Source organism: Ischnura elegans, chromosome 6 (genome assembly GCF_921293095.1).
Source record: "Ischnura elegans chromosome 6, ioIscEleg1.1, whole genome shotgun sequence".
NCBI lineage: Eukaryota > Metazoa > Arthropoda > Insecta > Odonata > Coenagrionidae > Ischnura > Ischnura elegans.
The window spans coordinates 92,425,084-92,443,132 of NC_060251.1; the positions used below are offsets into that span (position 1 = coordinate 92,425,084).

At 39.4% G+C, this 18,049-nt stretch overlaps 1 protein-coding gene and 2 non-coding genes across 3 annotated transcripts in view; all 3 read left to right on the forward strand.

The window, feature by feature from the left end:
- The window catches only part of LOC124161183 (isocitrate dehydrogenase [NADP] cytoplasmic-like), a 74,945-nt gene that overhangs the window by 8,097 nt on the left and 48,799 nt on the right, over nucleotides 1-18,049 (forward strand). The gene's annotated exons all lie outside the window — the stretch shown is intronic.
- Nucleotides 10,502-10,573, forward strand: Trnah-gug. Its single transcript has one exon. It is a non-coding gene; the product is annotated as a tRNA-His (tRNA).
- Nucleotides 10,919-10,990, forward strand: Trnah-gug. Its single transcript has one exon. It is a non-coding gene; the product is annotated as a tRNA-His (tRNA).

Genomic DNA, 18,049 nt, shown 5'->3' on the forward strand with positions numbered 1-18,049 from the left:
CATCCGGCTATTTCAGCCGCTATGCATACTGAAAATTGAAAAACAACTTTCCTTACCCCTCACAGTATCATGCGATGGAATTCGATTCTGATTTACAATGATCCTTATTTGGCGAGATCTTTTCCACTTGTGTTCACTCGGGTTTAATTTTACAATAAAAAGTGGCATTATCGCACAGTGAAAAGTAAAGAAAACTTTTTAATTCCACATAAATATGTTCTTTTGGCCTAAATTTCTTGGTGTGAGTATTTTAACATTTAAATACACATCTTTATTTGTTATATTAAGCGGTTAGCTATTTAACATTGTTGATGTGAGGCCAAAAGTAAATACAAATATGGATAACATCTTCATCATCATGACTGGTCATCAATCCTGAGATTGATAATTATTAATTACAATTTTTATCACCGCTGAAGCCTCCGTAACAATCCTAAGATTGGTTTGACGCAGCTCTCCACTCAGTTCTCCTATCGGCTAGTCTTATCACTCTTACGTATTTCTTCGCTGTCACATCTTTATTTACCTGTTCCATATTTTTCATTCGAGGTCTTCCTTTTCCGTTCTTGCCATTTACTTGTCCCTCGATGGTTGTCTTCATTAGGTCATCATGTTTCAAGGTATGGCCTATAAGCTGAGATAACATCCTAAGCTTGTTCATTATACATTTTCATTATATTTGATGCTACGCAGTAAGCAACAATGTTTGCTGGTTTACCGTTAGAGTTTCTATGTATTGACATTTTCCACTTCTTGGAATCGAAAATTCCATTTTATCTTCATCCTTTTTAAAATTGTAAGGCGGTGAAAGCGTAGTCGCAAAACTCGTCGTTATGCGTCGTCTGCAGCTGTAGCCTCGCCCTTCCCCTACTCCTAAGGTCTCATCCGCATGGTGAAAGTGAAAGGGATTGTGTTCCAAGGTCATCAAGGTCGAGGTCACGCGTGTTGGGTCATCTTGCCGATTCCCCCAAATTCGCACGTTTCGCTCCGTGTTTCCACGAATTTTTTGTCTCTTTCCTGGAATTCGTCTTCCTTTTCCGAACCAGGCTACGGATTTCCGGAGGGACTTTTTTTCCTGAAGTTTGGGAAATGTTTACGTCGCACCAAGCATCGTTCGAACTAGCCATCGTAGACTTCGAATGGGCATAGAATAAGAAAAAAATAGTATTTTTTACTAATTTCAAAAGAGATGAAAGTTAAATTAGTTTTAAAAATAGTTTCATCCATGCCTAGTTGTCCGCACATCAGAAGGCCAGAAATTTTTTTTCGAATTGCTGAATTGGAGGAGGAATGGATGTATAGGGGCTCGTTTGAAGCGATATAGTGTTGCTCCCAGACATTTGAGAAGGGTAGTTTGGGCCACTTTAGCCTCTCAGCCTGCTACTGCTTTGATGCATGATCATGGTAATCGTCAACTCGAGCACTGTTTAGACTTACAAGTTAGTTTACTTACTTGTTAGTTTTCCAATTCATTCTACCCCCTCTTAATATATTTACCGCCCTCAACATAAAACTTTTTTATGTGTCTTTTTATTCTATAGGCAGCTCATCCGAGTTCTTCCTTTGTTATTATTTTCATTAGCTATAAGTAAATGTATTAGTTTTTGTCGCTTCTTCGGTATAACTTTTATAACCTGTCCTATGTAACTCTTTCGGGGCCGTCCCTTGCCCTTCTTCCCTTTCACCTGTCCTACCTTTGGTTTCACCATGCCTTATGATAGGGCCAACTAGGTTGTCCCCTATTCCCCTTAAGATTTTTAGAAGATTTCTTAGGGAGAAGACGGGACAAGCTAGTTGGCTACAGCATGAGGCATGATAGCCTGAGAAAACGATCGTAGAAGTACAGGGTAGTTAAATTTCGGAGGGGAGACTGGAAGAGGTTATTCGTAGAATGATCTACGTATGCTTTCCTTAATGGATAGAATACTTAAACAATTGTAAAATATGGGCAAATGTTGACTTTTTCGGTCTCAATGTGCCCTTATAATTTCAATATTTTTGAGAAATTTTTGGATAAAAGATATGGAACGCAAGTGAGACCGGTTGTTGCGGAAATGATGCTCTCTATTGAGCGTATGCCAGCCCTCACGCCTGTACTTTCTTGGTACGTGCATGCATGCATTATGTAGAAAACGGGTTGGGAGAACGTACAGAGTGAGTCAATAAACTTACGACCGGGGGAGGGCGATCTTTGGAGTGCGCTTATCAGCTCTTGTTCGGAGCCTGTTCCGATTGAGATACAGTCATCACGAGCGTTTGTGGGTCAGAGCAATGTGTGCGCAATCAATGAGGAAGCAACCACGAACCCCATTGGCTGAAAGTCCATCGCATTTTTATTGGTGGGAATGGATCGAGTGAATCTCTTCGGAAGGCGGGTCTTGGTGCTCTGGTGCGTTCCATGCTGTTGCACAACTTAGGGGGTAAAGAACTTTCGTACCAGATCTCCTCTATAAGAACTGGGAAAAAGTTAACTCTATTCTTATTTTAGCTCAAACCTTCACTTTTATTAAGATATATCTATTAAGAATGTTTTTTTTTAGTATTTATTCCACTCGAGCGGGTCTCCCATATCGTTCATTTTACACTTCGAACGCGGATCGTCTGATTGCCGGTCTGAGATGCTTCCAGCCAGATAATCAAGTCATCATATTTCGAAGTGAATTTAAGAGGAAATTTAGGTGCTATAATCATGTTTTGTGACAGTGTGGCGTGTGAACAGTGTGGCGAAGTGAACAAGGCATAGTACTTTTTGAGATAGGTGTAAACTCTTATTCACTTAAACATTTTTTAGAGCTTTCCCGAAAAATAATGTATATGAACGTCTCTCAGGTTTCAATTTTCTTACAAAGTGGCGAATCTGAGAGAAGGTCTAATGTACCTATAGTAATAATATTTTTTAAAAAATATGTACAAATAGTTTTCGCGATATTTTGATGAAACAGACTGACGAGTTCAAACAGACTAACTGAAGCGAGGAAAAGTTTTATAAAAGTAATGAATCCTCGCGTGGCCAGAGAGCGACCTATAAGGAGGTAGGGTCATTGAATCGTGAAGGTGTCAAGGAAAGTCGTTTCAGAAAATAAATGAAAATTCGCTAATTATTTATATTTCCGGCAACCATTTCTTCATTTAAATCTGACTGAATTTTCTGAATCTCATTTTTTTCTGAGCTCATAATAGTAAAGTTTTAAATCGTACGAAGACGATAAGTTGATGTATTAACCACTCTCACCAAGGGGAATTGAACTCGGCCTCTCTTGAGTTATGAAATCAATCCTTGGATAGTCTCTTCGGAGAGCTGTAAGGATGTTTCTGCCCCTTTATGTAATATTTAATTAGAGGATCAAGGAACAGCTTCTCGTGGGAATAAGTTCTTCTTCGAGCTTTATTTTTTTTCATTACTTTCATGGATGTTCTTTAGTTAAATGCCTTACAGCAACTGCAATAAATGTCCTCTGGAACTACTCTAACTTTTTATTATTTTACAAATTATTTTTGATGAATCATGCTTTTCTTGTATCAGCTAGAGTCATTGTATTCATTTTTTGTTATATCTTTTTTTTTCGGGAAGTGAGTACTGTCCGTGTATTTTTGTCCTTCGGTTTTGAGATCCGTTCGAAATATTTTGGCTCTTAGGCCTATTTGGTTGTTTGGCAAATTTCCAGAGTCTGGCAGGTAGATCTCTCTTTATTTTTTTTCACTATCTAATAGCTGCCTATCCCAACTGTGTGTGACCCACTTTCTCTCTGCTATATATTTTCCTGTGGGTTGAATGTGAACTCCGGGGATAACAATTTTCGCTATCGCATAAAGCGGCATTGAATTTTGAATGGCACATATATATTTGATTAAATCATGTGATATTTTAGGCCTCCATGAATTCTAGTAGTTACAATTGTAATCACACTCAAAAATATGTCATCAAAGGCGGTTTTGTATACTTAATTTATATTATCACCTCAGATGAGATACGGTGGGGACAGAACGTGTGGATGGAGCGAGTACTGTGTTGGAAGGGAATGTTGAAAACAGAGTTATTGAGGGAAGGATGTTGGGTAAACAAGGGAGAGGATAGAAGAGAATAGGATTTCTAGATAGAATGAAAGGGAGTCGGCCTTATTGTGAAAGAGAAGTACATGAAGAAAGGGAGACTACCAGAGTAGCGCGAAAAATACTCCATGCAAACCTGCCTTAAATGGTAGAATACTTAATTATAATCGCCCCAAATCAAAATGGGCAACATCTATCTGCGAACGAGTTTTCGGCCGCGTCCGACAGCTAGATCGTCTGAACTAGATTTTTTTCTTACTGGCAAAGAAATGCCTGCCTTGACATAATTTTATCGCTGTAAGTGCTCTAAACTTAGTCATTTTGCGAGCTCTCGAATGAATACTTTTTTAGTAATTTGCTATGCGTTGACAAGCATCACACATACGTATCTAACAATAAATCTTAAATGTGGAGACAATACTTTTCCCAACTGTATGGAATTGCATGTATTGTTGAGGCAGTATCCCTCTTAAATATTGCTGTCTCATTTTACAAAAATTATGCCAAAGCGTTTGAATGTGTGTATCAGTTAAAGCTCACCCAGTCATAAAAATGGCAATAATTATCTCATCAGTCGGAGAAAAAATTATGCTGAATACTTGTTATGAGTTGAAGACATTTTTAGTCGAATAAATATTTTTATATTTTAATTGTGAATACGGTGGACAGAAAATAGATTAGATTCACTTATCCGCGAGACCCAATTTACACATTTTATTTTCATCATTCGGTCGGTTTCCTTCAAGAGTGTTGCACGTGTTTTGCACTTTAAATTGAACCTTTAACATTTTCTCCTCGCCCTCAGTCGCCCAGGGCGATAATGAGCCAAGTTCTTCCATTGCGCTGTTGCACGATGCACCTCGGCGGGCAAGCCAGCGATTTCGCGACACAATGCGTCGACGACAGGTCTGAAGTGGCCTGCAAGGAAAGTGCCAACCTAAAACACTGCTTGCTGGTCCCCGCTCCCACGCCTTCCGGACGACGGCATAGTCACGGAGACGTCTCTGGAGGGAGTGGTCCTCTCTACCTTTCCATTCATGAATGGGAAGGACGACGCCGCTGTCGCCCATGTGTTACGCTGCGCTGGAGTCACTCCAACTATGCGATCGTACAATCGCGTGCTCTTGCTTCATCAACTTGTTTCTTTCTTAATTTCTCTCCTCACGCGACCTCGAGCGCCCGATATCGGTCGTCCCATTTGTAAAAAGGCCTGATAATCGATTCGCTAGTGAGAATGCTTTGCAATAATCGGAATGCTTTGCGGAAATCGAGGGATCTGGGTTCGAATCCCGGTCAAGGCGCATGATTTTTCCTCTGTGGATTTTTCGCACAAATTGTGCATTGCGGGTGACTCCGTAAAAGTTATCACTGCGGCTAGTCCCGGTATACTTAAATAAGACCATAGATTATATCTTAGAACTCGTTGAAGAAGAAAGGAAGCACAAGAATGCTAACACCGAGGGTGGGAAAATTAACTACTAGAAAATAAGGGGAGGAATAAGTATCAAAGCAATGAAAGCTAAAAAAAAGGTAGGCGAAGAATATCTTCGAAGCTGTGCAGAACAACCTCTAAAGTGAATTATTATTATTCTACCGATTAAGGTAAGTTTCCATGGAGTACTTAACAAGAATTTTGGCTGCCTCCCTTTCATTCTTTCTAAACATCATATTATCTACCTTCCTTTTCCTCGTTTACCCAACATTTTAGCCTATAACACTGTTTTCAACATCCCTTCCCCGCTAAGTACTCCCTCCATCCAAACTTTCTGTCTCCTCCGTGTCTCATCTACAAGTTGCCTCTCCTCACCCACCATGATCAGCACTTCGTCGTCCCTCCTCCTCTACGCCCACATCACTTTCTCCGTTCTTCTCCACACCCATAGAATGCCTTCATTCTTCTCTCGTCCTCCTTCCTTAGTGTCCACGTTTCCGCACCGTTAAGCGCTACCTTCCAGATCAGACTTTCTACTAGCCTTTTCTTTAACCTCTCACATAAAGATCCTTTCCTAAATTCCTTCCTGTTTACGAGCACCTCCTTTGGTATCGCAATTATATTCCTGATTTTCTTACTCCTGAGTCCGTTTTCCTCTAACGTGCTGCCCAACTATTAAATGTGCTAGAAAGTAAAAAAATTACCTTTTCATATCTCGGAGGAGAAAGCGTGGGTGATGATTACGTTTATTCGAATCGAGTGTAGAAGAGGATGATGGGTGAGGATGGATTATCGCGCAATATTAATATCTAAACCTAATCAGCACCCTTGCTTAGTTCATCAAATGCTGGAGTTAGTTTATTTTCTAATTTTCAGTGTATTTTATTGTTTTCGGAAAAGCGTGTTTTTAAACTGTATTATTACTAACGGTACGGTAGTTTTTATGTGAATTGTATCTTTCGGTCAGTTCAATTTCAATGCCTAATTTAAAAATATTATTATCATCGTCAGATTATGTAATCCAATATTTTTTAAGCAGTGTTAGAGGGTTTATTGTTAGGTAAACGAGGAAGAGGAAGGAAGAGAATAGGATTTTCAGATAGAATGGATGGAAGTAGGCCTTATTGTGAATTGAAGAGGGAAGTTCCAGAAGGAAGGGGAAGCTACCTGAATTCTTACTTTATACTCCATGGAAATCTGCCTTTATCGGTAGAATAATCTAATAATAATATTTTTTGTTCATTATTTTTTAATATTATTATTCCTGGTTCCTGTCGTAAGCATTGACGATAAAAGTGTGTTAATTAGATTTTCCAATTTCTTTCTAAAATTTTGTGCAGCACCTCTGAGTTCTACACTGTCGAGTTTTTCCTAATAGTTAATTTTTACCATCCTTTGCGTAAGTTGTCTCCATGTGCGTAGTACCCTCGATTGAGCTTGCGTATGTGTATCAGATAATCCTCGGGGTATTTCTGGTTCAATCCGTCGATATTCGCACCCCTTTTTTTACCTTCCCGAATCGGGCGTTTCTATCTCTCAACCCCCTTCCATCCGAGACCGAAATAGTTGCGAGGAGAAAAAAAATTAATCCTCGCCTTGGATGCGAATCCCAAGGCTTTGGAGACGTCATTTCCTCGCGATGACGCGGGTTGAGGGATACCACCACCCACGCCCGCCGTATCTTCGGGATGCTTGAGGGTATGTTTTATGAACGGTTATGCTAACAGAGATGTATTTCGGTCCGAGATGCCCTCAGTGATGCAGGTGGATCGGCTGTTTTAAATTTGCTCAGATTCATTGAAGCACTCGGGGCCAGATTTGCGCGCCTATAGAAGTGGGCAGTTAACCTTTTTAGCCACTGGGGGCGCCAGGATGGTGCCCAAACACTCAGCAATGCGGAAAGATTTAGTTCTTTCCCGGCGAATAGACTTCATAAAATGTTCTCGGGATCGCTACTGAGTCGGGAACTGCATAGCTCCCGACGTTAAGATGTCTGACTCGGCCATCGAAACATAGGCAGTTATGCAGTTCCTGACCCGGTGGCGTTCCCGAGAACATTTTACGAACTCAGCAATGCGCTTAGCGAAACTATGTTTCCAGGATTATGTATCCTAGAGAACAACTTCAGCCGTTCATTTCTTACAGTCCCACACTCTAGGCCAGTCTTGCGAAATCATTTTCTTTCCTATGGCTCCTCTTCCCTGTATCCTTCTTAGGGGCTCTCCTTATCAATTCCTCCTCCGCTTCATTATCCTATCCGCGTAATTGTTGACTCGTGACATGGTCAGCCCCCTGCCTTAAGCACCCTACTTTATTGTCCCTTACGTTTTTTAAATGTACTCCATCCTTATGTCTTCAACCTGTGGTCCATAATATGTGGTCTGTTGGCCTCTCAGAAATCATTTTTGTAGCATTTTTTTATCGTGAGATTGCTTAAAGAGAGCTTTTAATAGACCTAATTGACCGTTTAATTAATTTTTAGTTTATTTATCAAAATATCCCGTGAAATTACCGAAAACTGCGTTTCATTTTGGAAAGCAGGTTTGAGAAACGGCTCAGATACTCAGGTTCAGTTATTCACTTCTATTCCTTTGCCACAACAATATTGTGTACCAACCATTATATGCACCTATCTCTAATATTATAAAAATTTTGCTTGTACCCCTTGACTTCTTGGGTCCTCGAGTTCGAGTACGTTTGCAAATTACTTTGATGGACAGTAACTGTTTGATTTTCATTTTAGTCCTGATACTCCTATAGTCATTGTCACTTTACCTTAATCAGTGAGCGTTTTTGTGTGTGCCATCTTGTTTTTTTTTTCAGGTAGGATGCCCTGGAATTTGGGCACCTTTTTTATTTCCTGTTCCTTCCCTGTAAATGTATTTCGCCTCACCTGTCGTAAATCTGCGTCCTCCTACTTCGGCGTTTGACCAAAATAGTCAACGGATACGCTTATAGTTTCCTTGTGGGAACCGGAATTTCTGTGGAGCATTTCCAAGGTTGAGCCGTGGCAGAGATATCCTCTGAAAGGATAATTCTTGGCTATCGTGAAAACAGGAAATTTTGAAATTTTTGTATCCAAAATGCTAATTTGTTTTTTGGGAAAACGTTTCCCAAGGTAATCTGTCACGACGTATAAGTCACAGTGTGAAATACATAGTTATGTTCGACGAAAAGTAGGATAGTTATACATTGCAGTTTTTTTTTTAATTTGGTCAGAAAATTCATGCATTAAAATTTCATCGTTTGAAATACTATTTTCTTGTTTAATTTTTACTGCCAAAAATTGTGCAAGTGTAGCTATTGTTTTTTTATTTATTGATTTTGCAAACTTACTGGAAACTGCTTTCGCTTTAATTACTGTTCAAATTACGGGTATTTTGTAGAATAAACTTCTAACCTCTATTCAGTGCCGTCTTCATAGCTGTAAATGAGTTTTGATCTATAAGTTTTTTTACTCGTATAAATAAATTATTTTTACAAAAATCCTTGTGTCTGGACAAATTTTAACCTTTTAGAAATCAACCATTATTACCCTTATGCAAGCGTATGAGGGCATTATCCAAAGGTTTTCATAGAACTGAAAAGGATTTGGAATCCAAGTATTATCGTCGAAAAATATCAAAATATTTAGGTAAGTCATAATTGATACTATTAATCCTATCGCTTCACTCAGTTCCGGACCATCGTCTATTTTAGTTTCCCATTAGTTTATTTGGTATCGTCTGCTTTTCGTTTTTACGGTCTTGATATCTTTTTATTTTAAGTTGTGGCTTATTTTCTTTTTTGGTGTCTAGTAATATATACTTCCGTTACGTGTGTTTGCCTCCGCTCTCGAAGTTGTGCCAGCCCGCTAGACAGGGGGGCTGGATGAATGGTAAGAAAATCATAGTCTTTTATCAGGGCCTTTTTTGTCCCAGGTAGTCTCCAAGGTATTATCCTTGGTCGTGATGGGGAGGGTGCGTAATGGGGTAAATTATGGCCTTTTCTCTGGAGGAAGACGCTTTACAGCGATTTGCGGTGTTTCTCTCATATCATCCGGCAACGTGAGTGATGGCTCTCTTGCGGATGTTGGGTATATTTTGGGCGGTAATTGAATAGGTATCCGGTAATTCTATCGCTCGAGACAGCTACTGTATCATTATGGTGCTCATTCACTTCACATACCCACAACACGTATGTTCTCCTTCATTTTCTCACTGTTATACCCCATTTTAAGTTTCTATCAATATTACGAAGATTATGCTCAAATTCTGTAGTTATTTTTGCTAAATTTTTTCATTTCCAAATATCTGATAATCCGTTTTCCCTGGAGCGTTCAGAGTTTTCTTCGACTTTCTTATTCAGTTACTTACACTTTTTACAAATACATGGACTGGGTTACTGGGCTAATATGAATGCCGTTCGAGAGATCCCACAACGACTAAGATAGATTGTTCGTTCTGTACCCTAGTTGGCTTTAAGAAGTTCGAATGTATGCCTACTGTATCTGTCATCACCTCAAATCATTTCAAGCTCCAGTTCCATTCCCAAAGATATTTTTAAAATATTATATGAAGTCTGTTAATTTCCATTTACATGATATATCGACGATTTTCAAATTTAAATTTCACTAAGAATCTGTGCCCGGGAATCGGAGATGTTGGTTCAGTCAGATATCCCCTGTATGGCTTTCACTAGGCGAAGTCATGCTAAGCACATTCAAGTATATGTATTCCTCTCGCAAATGAAATATTTCAAGCTTCGCAATAAGGGTCACACAGTGGTTAGTAATTTGGGTGTAGTAGAAAATAATTTGCGATGCAAAATAATGTGAAATACCGAAAATTTGCATGTACCAATGTACGGTGTCGTAGGCTACCAGCCATTGGCTAGCCGGACCCTCTTGGGCTACCTGGTATCCGCTGGGAGAGGTGGCGGGTGAACGGCCCAGCACATTATCTGCTTCACCTCGCTTCGCTGACTGGGCGTGGAGCGTTTCTATTCGTTTGGAAGGTATTCTTTAAAGGCCTCGAAACAGCCGTGATCGTATAGTGGTTAGTACTTTGCGTTGTGGCCGCAACAACCCAGGTTCGAATCCTGGTCACGGCAGTGTGTCATCACTGGCACGGCAAGAGGTGTTTTTTTTTTAGTTTTTGTAGCTGGGAATTTATGGATACAATGTTTTCTCAGTACTTTTGTAAGCATATACCTTCCGTTCTAAACTTAAGTTGTACGATCACATGTTGTAGGTGTATGTCTCGTACATTTCGTACCAAAATAGTCTCGCCCAGTACGGAGACATAATTCCTCTTTTGAATTTTATTTTATTTTTAATTTATCCGCTCGGAGATGGCGGGTGAAAGGCCCAGCACATTATCTGCTTCACCTCGCTTCATTACTGGGCGTGGAGGTTTTGTATTTCTTTGGAATGCTATTTCCACAAGCCTCGAAACAGCCGTGATCGTATAGTGGTTAGTACTTTGCGTTGTGGCCGCAACAACCCAGGTTCGAATCCTGGTCACGGCAGTGTGTCATCACTGGCACGGCAAGAGGTATAATTTTTAGTTTTTGGAGCTGGAAATTTATGGACGCACTGCCTACAAGCCATTACCCTACTTTTGTAAGCTTATAGCGTTCCGTTCAATACAGTTCTGTAAAATATTCCGTTAAAAATTTAATTTGTCCAATCCTTACAAAAGAAATATCGCACGGCACGAAGGCATACTCATAATTTACAGACTCGTGATACGTAATGAACGTTTCATTTCCCTGAACCAGCGTCGCTGCAAGTAAGTTTGAATTCTAAACCGGAGAGGATCATTGTTTCGAATGCTGGTCACGGTAATGTGTCAATACTGGCACGGCAAGAGGATATTTTTAGTTTTTGGATCTAGAAATTTATGGATACACTGTTTGCCCATTACTTTTGTAAGCATATACCTTCCGTTCTAAACTTAACCCGTTAACGTCTAGCGGTACCATATGGTACCAGCTGGTAGTGCAATACTAAACGAACTTTTTTTGTTATTTATTGTAATTTGTTCGGGATTTTGAGAGTTTTAAACTAATAAGCATATTCATAATTACGTTTTACGGAAAAGTTTGCTTTTTTAAACAAGATTTGACATTTTTGAGTAATTTTGATAATTTATTGTGCAAAATAGAATTTTTTTAACGTTTCTGGCATTAAAATATGAACTTACTAATGCCTATTTAATTTCGATTTTTGACCCCTTAAGGGCGTAGCGGTACCACATTGTACTAGACTGTACTGTTAGTGCTATAATTATTAAAGTTGCATCTAATCAATCAGATTTGAAAATTGAATATTACGAAAAAGTTAGGATGAAATTTTTAATTCAGGCGTTACCGGGTTAAGTTGTACGATCACATGTTCTGTGTTTATGTTTCGCACAATTCTCACCAAAATAATCTCGCCCGGTACGAAGACATAATGCAGGGTAATTCTATATTAAGGACCCACTTCCAAAAATTCGTATTCATTCCAGTAAAATTCCAAAATAAGTAGCTTTATACCAATGAAAAGAGTAAGTTTCAAAGTTTTTTTTTCATAATTTTTGATATCAATTCAATTTAATAATTTTATAATAATTGATTCGTTGTTAATGATCGCAGCGTTTTTAAAAGTTCGGTATGTTCAGTTGTGTGTTGGTGTAGTATGCCTGTGCGAAAAAATCTTTGGCTTTTATGTTGCCATCTATTTTGGCGATTTCCCCGCTCATAAAGACTTAGAAACACCTTTTGCGGCTTCGGTGTCTGAAACTGTGCTATGGCTCAAGACTGTATTAATGTGGCCAACGTGTTCAAAACAATAACTGATCTTTTGCAAATTTGTTTGGAAGAGACGTCAAAAGTATTTGAAATCGTAGTGAGAATGGAATTGCTGAAGTGAACTTTCATGACGGCGATATCGTATTGAGCTAAATAAGTTTCTAGCTTTTTATTTCAAGATCAAATAATTGTGCTAAAAAATAAAATGAACTGTCGATAGTGTCTGCACTGAAGGATGGGAACTTGTTAAACTGTTGTTCTGGGAGAATTACTGTTCAGTCATTTTGAGAAGACTTGCTTTCATAAGTCTTGAAACAGCCGTGATCGTATAGTGGTTACTACTTTGCGTTGTGGCCGCAACAACCCAGGTTAGATACTTGGTCACGGAAGCGTGTCAACACATGCTCGGCATGAGGTATTTTTTTGAATAATTGTTATCATTTTTTATACGGTAAGGTGATTCAATTATAGTGACTTGAATTCAATGATGATATAATGCCAATTATGTAATTTTGATTGCCGCAATTATAAATATCACCGAGCTCAACCTCTATTACCATAAAAATAGCGGAACTAGCCCTACAAATATCATCTAATGTGCACGTCCCTTCTTTTATTTGTGGACTGAGTTTATGCCTTTGTGTTTACTGTGGCGCAATTTATAAAAATTTTAACATTTAGTCGGATTTAGTCTTACGTCTCATCAAGATTTAGCGACACCGAACGTTTCCTTGTCTCCATGATACAGATAAACCTCAACCATTCCTAAGTTCAGATGGTGCGACCAATATTTTTCCTTGGTAACGCGTCTAGTGTTTACCCGATGAGCACGTTTCATGTCTTTCGTGGAGCAAATTTTCCCGCGGAAAACGCAATATCTCGCCTTCATCAGGAGCCTCGTCTCGGTTCTGTCGCCCTCGTCCGTCAATTCTTATTTCTTTTTGTCATCAGCGCGTTAACTCGTTACTCGTGCGATGATGTAAGACCGTGAGCCCAGAATCTTTGCTTTCGTAACGCGCACAGGAAAATTTGGCGTCGATATCGGAAAAGGGTGTGAAAATTTGCACCTTTCGGCTTGCTCAAAGTTCCCGAACGCGACAGGTTCACCGTTCGTAAACAGTGTTTTCACAATGTCTTTAACCGTGAAAGTACACGTGGCTGGACAAATGCTGGTATCGATTCGCGAAATTAGAACGGTCTATTTCTTGGGCATACTTTCGCTTATTTTCGCTATTTAGGGTGTTCACACGGTACAATTTCGATATAGTATGTATTTATTCCCCTATAGGGTATACATCCGAAGGGGGAAAGTTCGCTCCCATTACCCATGTTTGTTTTTTATCTGCATGAGGGAGTTATCAGCGTGACCGAAGCTTGAACCCGTTAATCGTCATTCGGAGAAAGTTTGCAAACAATGCTTGCCATTGGAAAAAATGAATTAGGCTTTGGTTGAGTTAACGGAATAAAACTACACGTTTTCTTTGCTTCCTTCGCGTTGTGTATCATATTGCATTTGAGTTAGAGTTTAGGACGGATGCTACTATTGCGTCCTCGTATAACGATTGTCGTAATTCATAACGTTTCTGTTAAATTTTAAATAGCTATGAAATCACAATTATCTCATTGCATTTATTGCTAAAAATACTCAATTTTATAAAATTTAATCACTTTTTTAAATGAAAATTCAATAATTAATTGCTGCGTAACAACGATCGACTGCGTTTGAAATTGTCAAACACCGTAGAGAATTGGGATTCTCGGTTTTGTCTAAACTGGTAAGCCTGCAGTCCCTGTATGGACCGGCATTTTTCTCGTTAAAAGTTTATGTTCTTTTGATGAGTTGATGATCAGCTTCCGGTTTTCTACTGTGTGACACAGGCCAGAGGAACACTTGTTAAGGCCCGGACTTGCTCCGAAAATTTCCGTGTCCTGTGTACGGCGTTTTGAGACAGCACATTGCATACTGTTTTTTTTTGTTCTTTCCAGTTTTAATAGGAAAGTCATTGTGTGTCGAAAGTCATAGAATGTTAGGAAAAACTACAAAAATATGAGGAAAAATCATATTTGTTGTTACAGTCATGTGGAGGTGTTTCCTCACAATCTTACATATATCTTTGGTATTTCAATATCGTATTTGTACCATTCGAATGATACTCCATAGCTTTAATAATTAAATCACTCAGTTTTAAGCCGTTTCGGTCATGAATTTATGTGCTCGTTTGTAATTCATAATTTTAATTTAATGCTATTGTTTGACTTCACCTAATCGCATTTTATCTCCATTAAAGATGAATATTCCGGAAAATACATTTTAGCATCATGACGATTTTAGAAAAAGACTATTATAATATTATTCCACTGTTAAATGAAACGTGCACAGGCCCAGGTTTTATTAATGTCTAATTAGAGCCAAATAATAGTTTTTTTCCTTCATTATTGAACAATTCCACAAGATAAACTCTTTAGTGGATAGTTTTTGCATTTTATCGTATTTCTTTGTAATCATGAAGTGCAGCTGTCCACAAAAATAACTTTTATTTCAACCCGGCCTCCGACATTTCTACGTCATCGTCAGGGTGTAGAAAAAATGAAACATGGGTAGAAGTAGTAATTATTTTTGCATGAAATTGCGCATATTTATTCCATTATGGACTAATTCCTCTTCATATCGCGAGGATCCAAGGATATACTATTAATTTAATGTTTACGTTCGCGTGAAATGTTATAGAAATAATTCCCCCGTAACCGGGAATCGAACCACAATCCTTTGGTTTTTTGCCGCTGTGCAGTTCACTACGTTATTAACGTTGTTCAATTTGAATGGTGAATTAATGAAGGTTCATATTGCCATATGTTTGCCCACTTACGGTCCATTAGAAATGGCAAACGCACTCCAAAGTACCGCACAGGATATGAGGACAGGTATGCCGTTCACTACTGATAATCTCATATTCCCTTTTATTGCCAGGGCAATTGTTGCGGCATTGAAACTGACAGAAATTGCCATAGCAATTCACAACAATGAATCGCCGTTAACGCGGCTGTTGAGAAACATATCCCGCATTTTGTCTGGGTTATTGCAAAATTTTCCTAGTATTTCAATCAGCATGTTTTGCATGTTCTACCTTCATAGGTGGATTGCCTTCATAAGTAGGATGTAGATATTGTCATAGTAAATGTGTCATATTTACGGTACATGTTGCGCAGCGTATGTTCGTGAAAGTAAATTTTAATCCTCTGATGCATGTTGGTGATGGTTCACCCCCCTGCCAAATACCTCTGTAGGTGCGTTATATGTAGATGGAGATGAAAAGTGGGTTGGAAAGGCTGGGAAAGTCGAGGAGTTTCAGGATGATAGTTGAGTGGCCGCCCTGATGTTAGCTTGCCAGTTAGGGACGAGATGGCTCGTATCACTTTGCACGCCCGTCTCGTGAGAGGTTGAGCAAAGGTGGCTTTGTCATGTGTTGGAGGGGAGGTTGCTCTGAATGAGAAAGAGCTCTTCGCTCCTCCTCGATGGATTTTGGCTGAGGGGAAGGCAGGTTCCGCGAAGGTATGGACGGGGTCGCCGCCACGCCAAAAACTCTCAAGGACGTTAAGCTGACGGAGACCTCATCGGCATTGGTACCTCGTAGGCCATGTCGAAACTCAAAAGGAAGGCGTCTCTCATGGCGATACCGCCCGATGGTTCCTAGAACGCCAGAAGTCTCCTAGCAACAAGGGGTTCGATCGGCCATTGTCAGGGCGACGCGTCACACCCTTTCGTTCGATAGTATTTTGTATTTTTGCTGACGTAGTACTAGTTTTTAGCTGGAAGTATTAGTAATATCTGTTATTTGTAAACAGTTCATTTATTATTATTGTTTTTGTCACCATCCTTTGAAGGAAGAAAACCAATCTGTGAGCAAAAAGACGCTGTTAAGACTCTTGAGTAGGGCCAGGCCATCCACAAACCACCAAAAAAGATCCGGGACATGCTCGTCAAAGCAAAAGATCCGGTAGGATTGAAGACACCTGGCGTTTACCAAGTGCCATGTGGGTGCGGGAAAATATACATCGGTGAGAAGGGCCGCACTATAGACACGCGGCTCAAAGAACATAAGCGCCACCTCCGCCTAGGACAGCCCGAAAAGTCAGCCATCGCAGAGCATTGGATGGAATGCAAAAATACTGTTAAGTTTGACGACACCAAGATGCTCTGCCGATCCAATGGCTTTTGGGATCGACTCATTAAAGAGTCTATTGAAATTAGACTGTCTAAGAATACCATCAATAGAGACTCCGGATATGCTCTAAGCAGCACCTGGAAACCTGTGCTCAAGACTATACAAAAGGCTAGGCAAAACCACCAATCAGAGCATGCCGCTGACGACAGCCAATCAGAAGTCACCTGACCACCAGAGTGACTGTATATAAGCAAGTCAAATACAAAACAAAGTCCAAATAAAAAATAAAAATAATTATTGTCTTAAACAAAGTTGCTCTTTATCTATGTAAAAAAAATTCTGTTATTTAATTAAGCCATCTGTTTAGTATGTAAGCTTCTGTTAACGCAAACACTCACGAACTCAAACAACACAAACAAATGCGCAAAAGAAATATTCTACTGTAATCTGGCTGGTTGTGGTAAACATGGTTTACCGGTACGGCTATGAACGCGCCTTGCGGCGCGCAAATTAATGAGCCGTCACTCGACATTCACAGCCCTGAGGACGATGACCGAGTCGGACATCGAAACGTTGGCAGATATGGAGTTCCTGACCCGGTGGCGATCCCGAGAACTCTTTACCAAAAAGACGCTGTTCATTTTATATGTTCGAGATATTTAAATAAAAGATGGTAGCAATTTTTCGCAGCATTATGGAAGAGTGCTACCATCTTTTATTTGAATATCTCGAACATCCACCATATAACGGTTGAATCTCTTGAACTTATAAAATGAACAGCGTCTTTTTGCTCACAGATTGGTTTTCTTCCTTCAAAGGATGGATTGGTTTTCTTCCTTCATTTTATCTTTATATTTCGCAATTCCAATATTTATAAAGTTAGTTATCATCTTAAAAGGTTTAGGTTGTATGGGATACAGTAGATCCTCGTCAGAATTTGCTCTCATCTCAATTTAAATCGAAGAAAAACTGATAGAATAATTTCCAATTACTTACGAATGTGAACTTCCAAATGTGAAATAGGGAAATACTGAATGTACCCATAAAATTTCAAGATTATAATTTCATGGTCAAAACTAGTCAAAAGACGACCATTCAAGTGGGTCAGTAACCATCCTCTTAACTTAGAATTCCCTTTTGGGTGTTATTCATCAGGGGTGTTATTGCGAAATTTACGGACGATGAGGGAAGGGAACGAGGAAGTTGTTGGTGTAAATGTTGAGGAGAGGATTATTAGTAGAGAAAAAGTTCTTAGAGGGCTCTGAGGATGTGGATGGTGCGTACACCAATAGAAAAATATCAACCTTTTTTAACTTAGGTTTGTGGGTGAATATTTCGGTCAGCTGGTTTTGTCTCTCCATCATCGTCTTTTGAGTGAGTCTGCCCGATTTTTTGCGTAAACAAACGCAGATTATGTTTTGAATGACCCAGGACGAGCATATCAAATAAAAAACGGCAGAAGCGTCGTGTGGTTGGGAAGTTATTCGGGAGTAAGGGCAAAGGTGATTGGGTTATATTGCAACTGAACAAGGCCGTCCAAACTGTTTCCTATCTTTTCATTTTTTTTAAATTCATTTCCTTGCTGATGATTCATCAGTATCATCGCGGGAAATTCAGATCCTAGTCGACC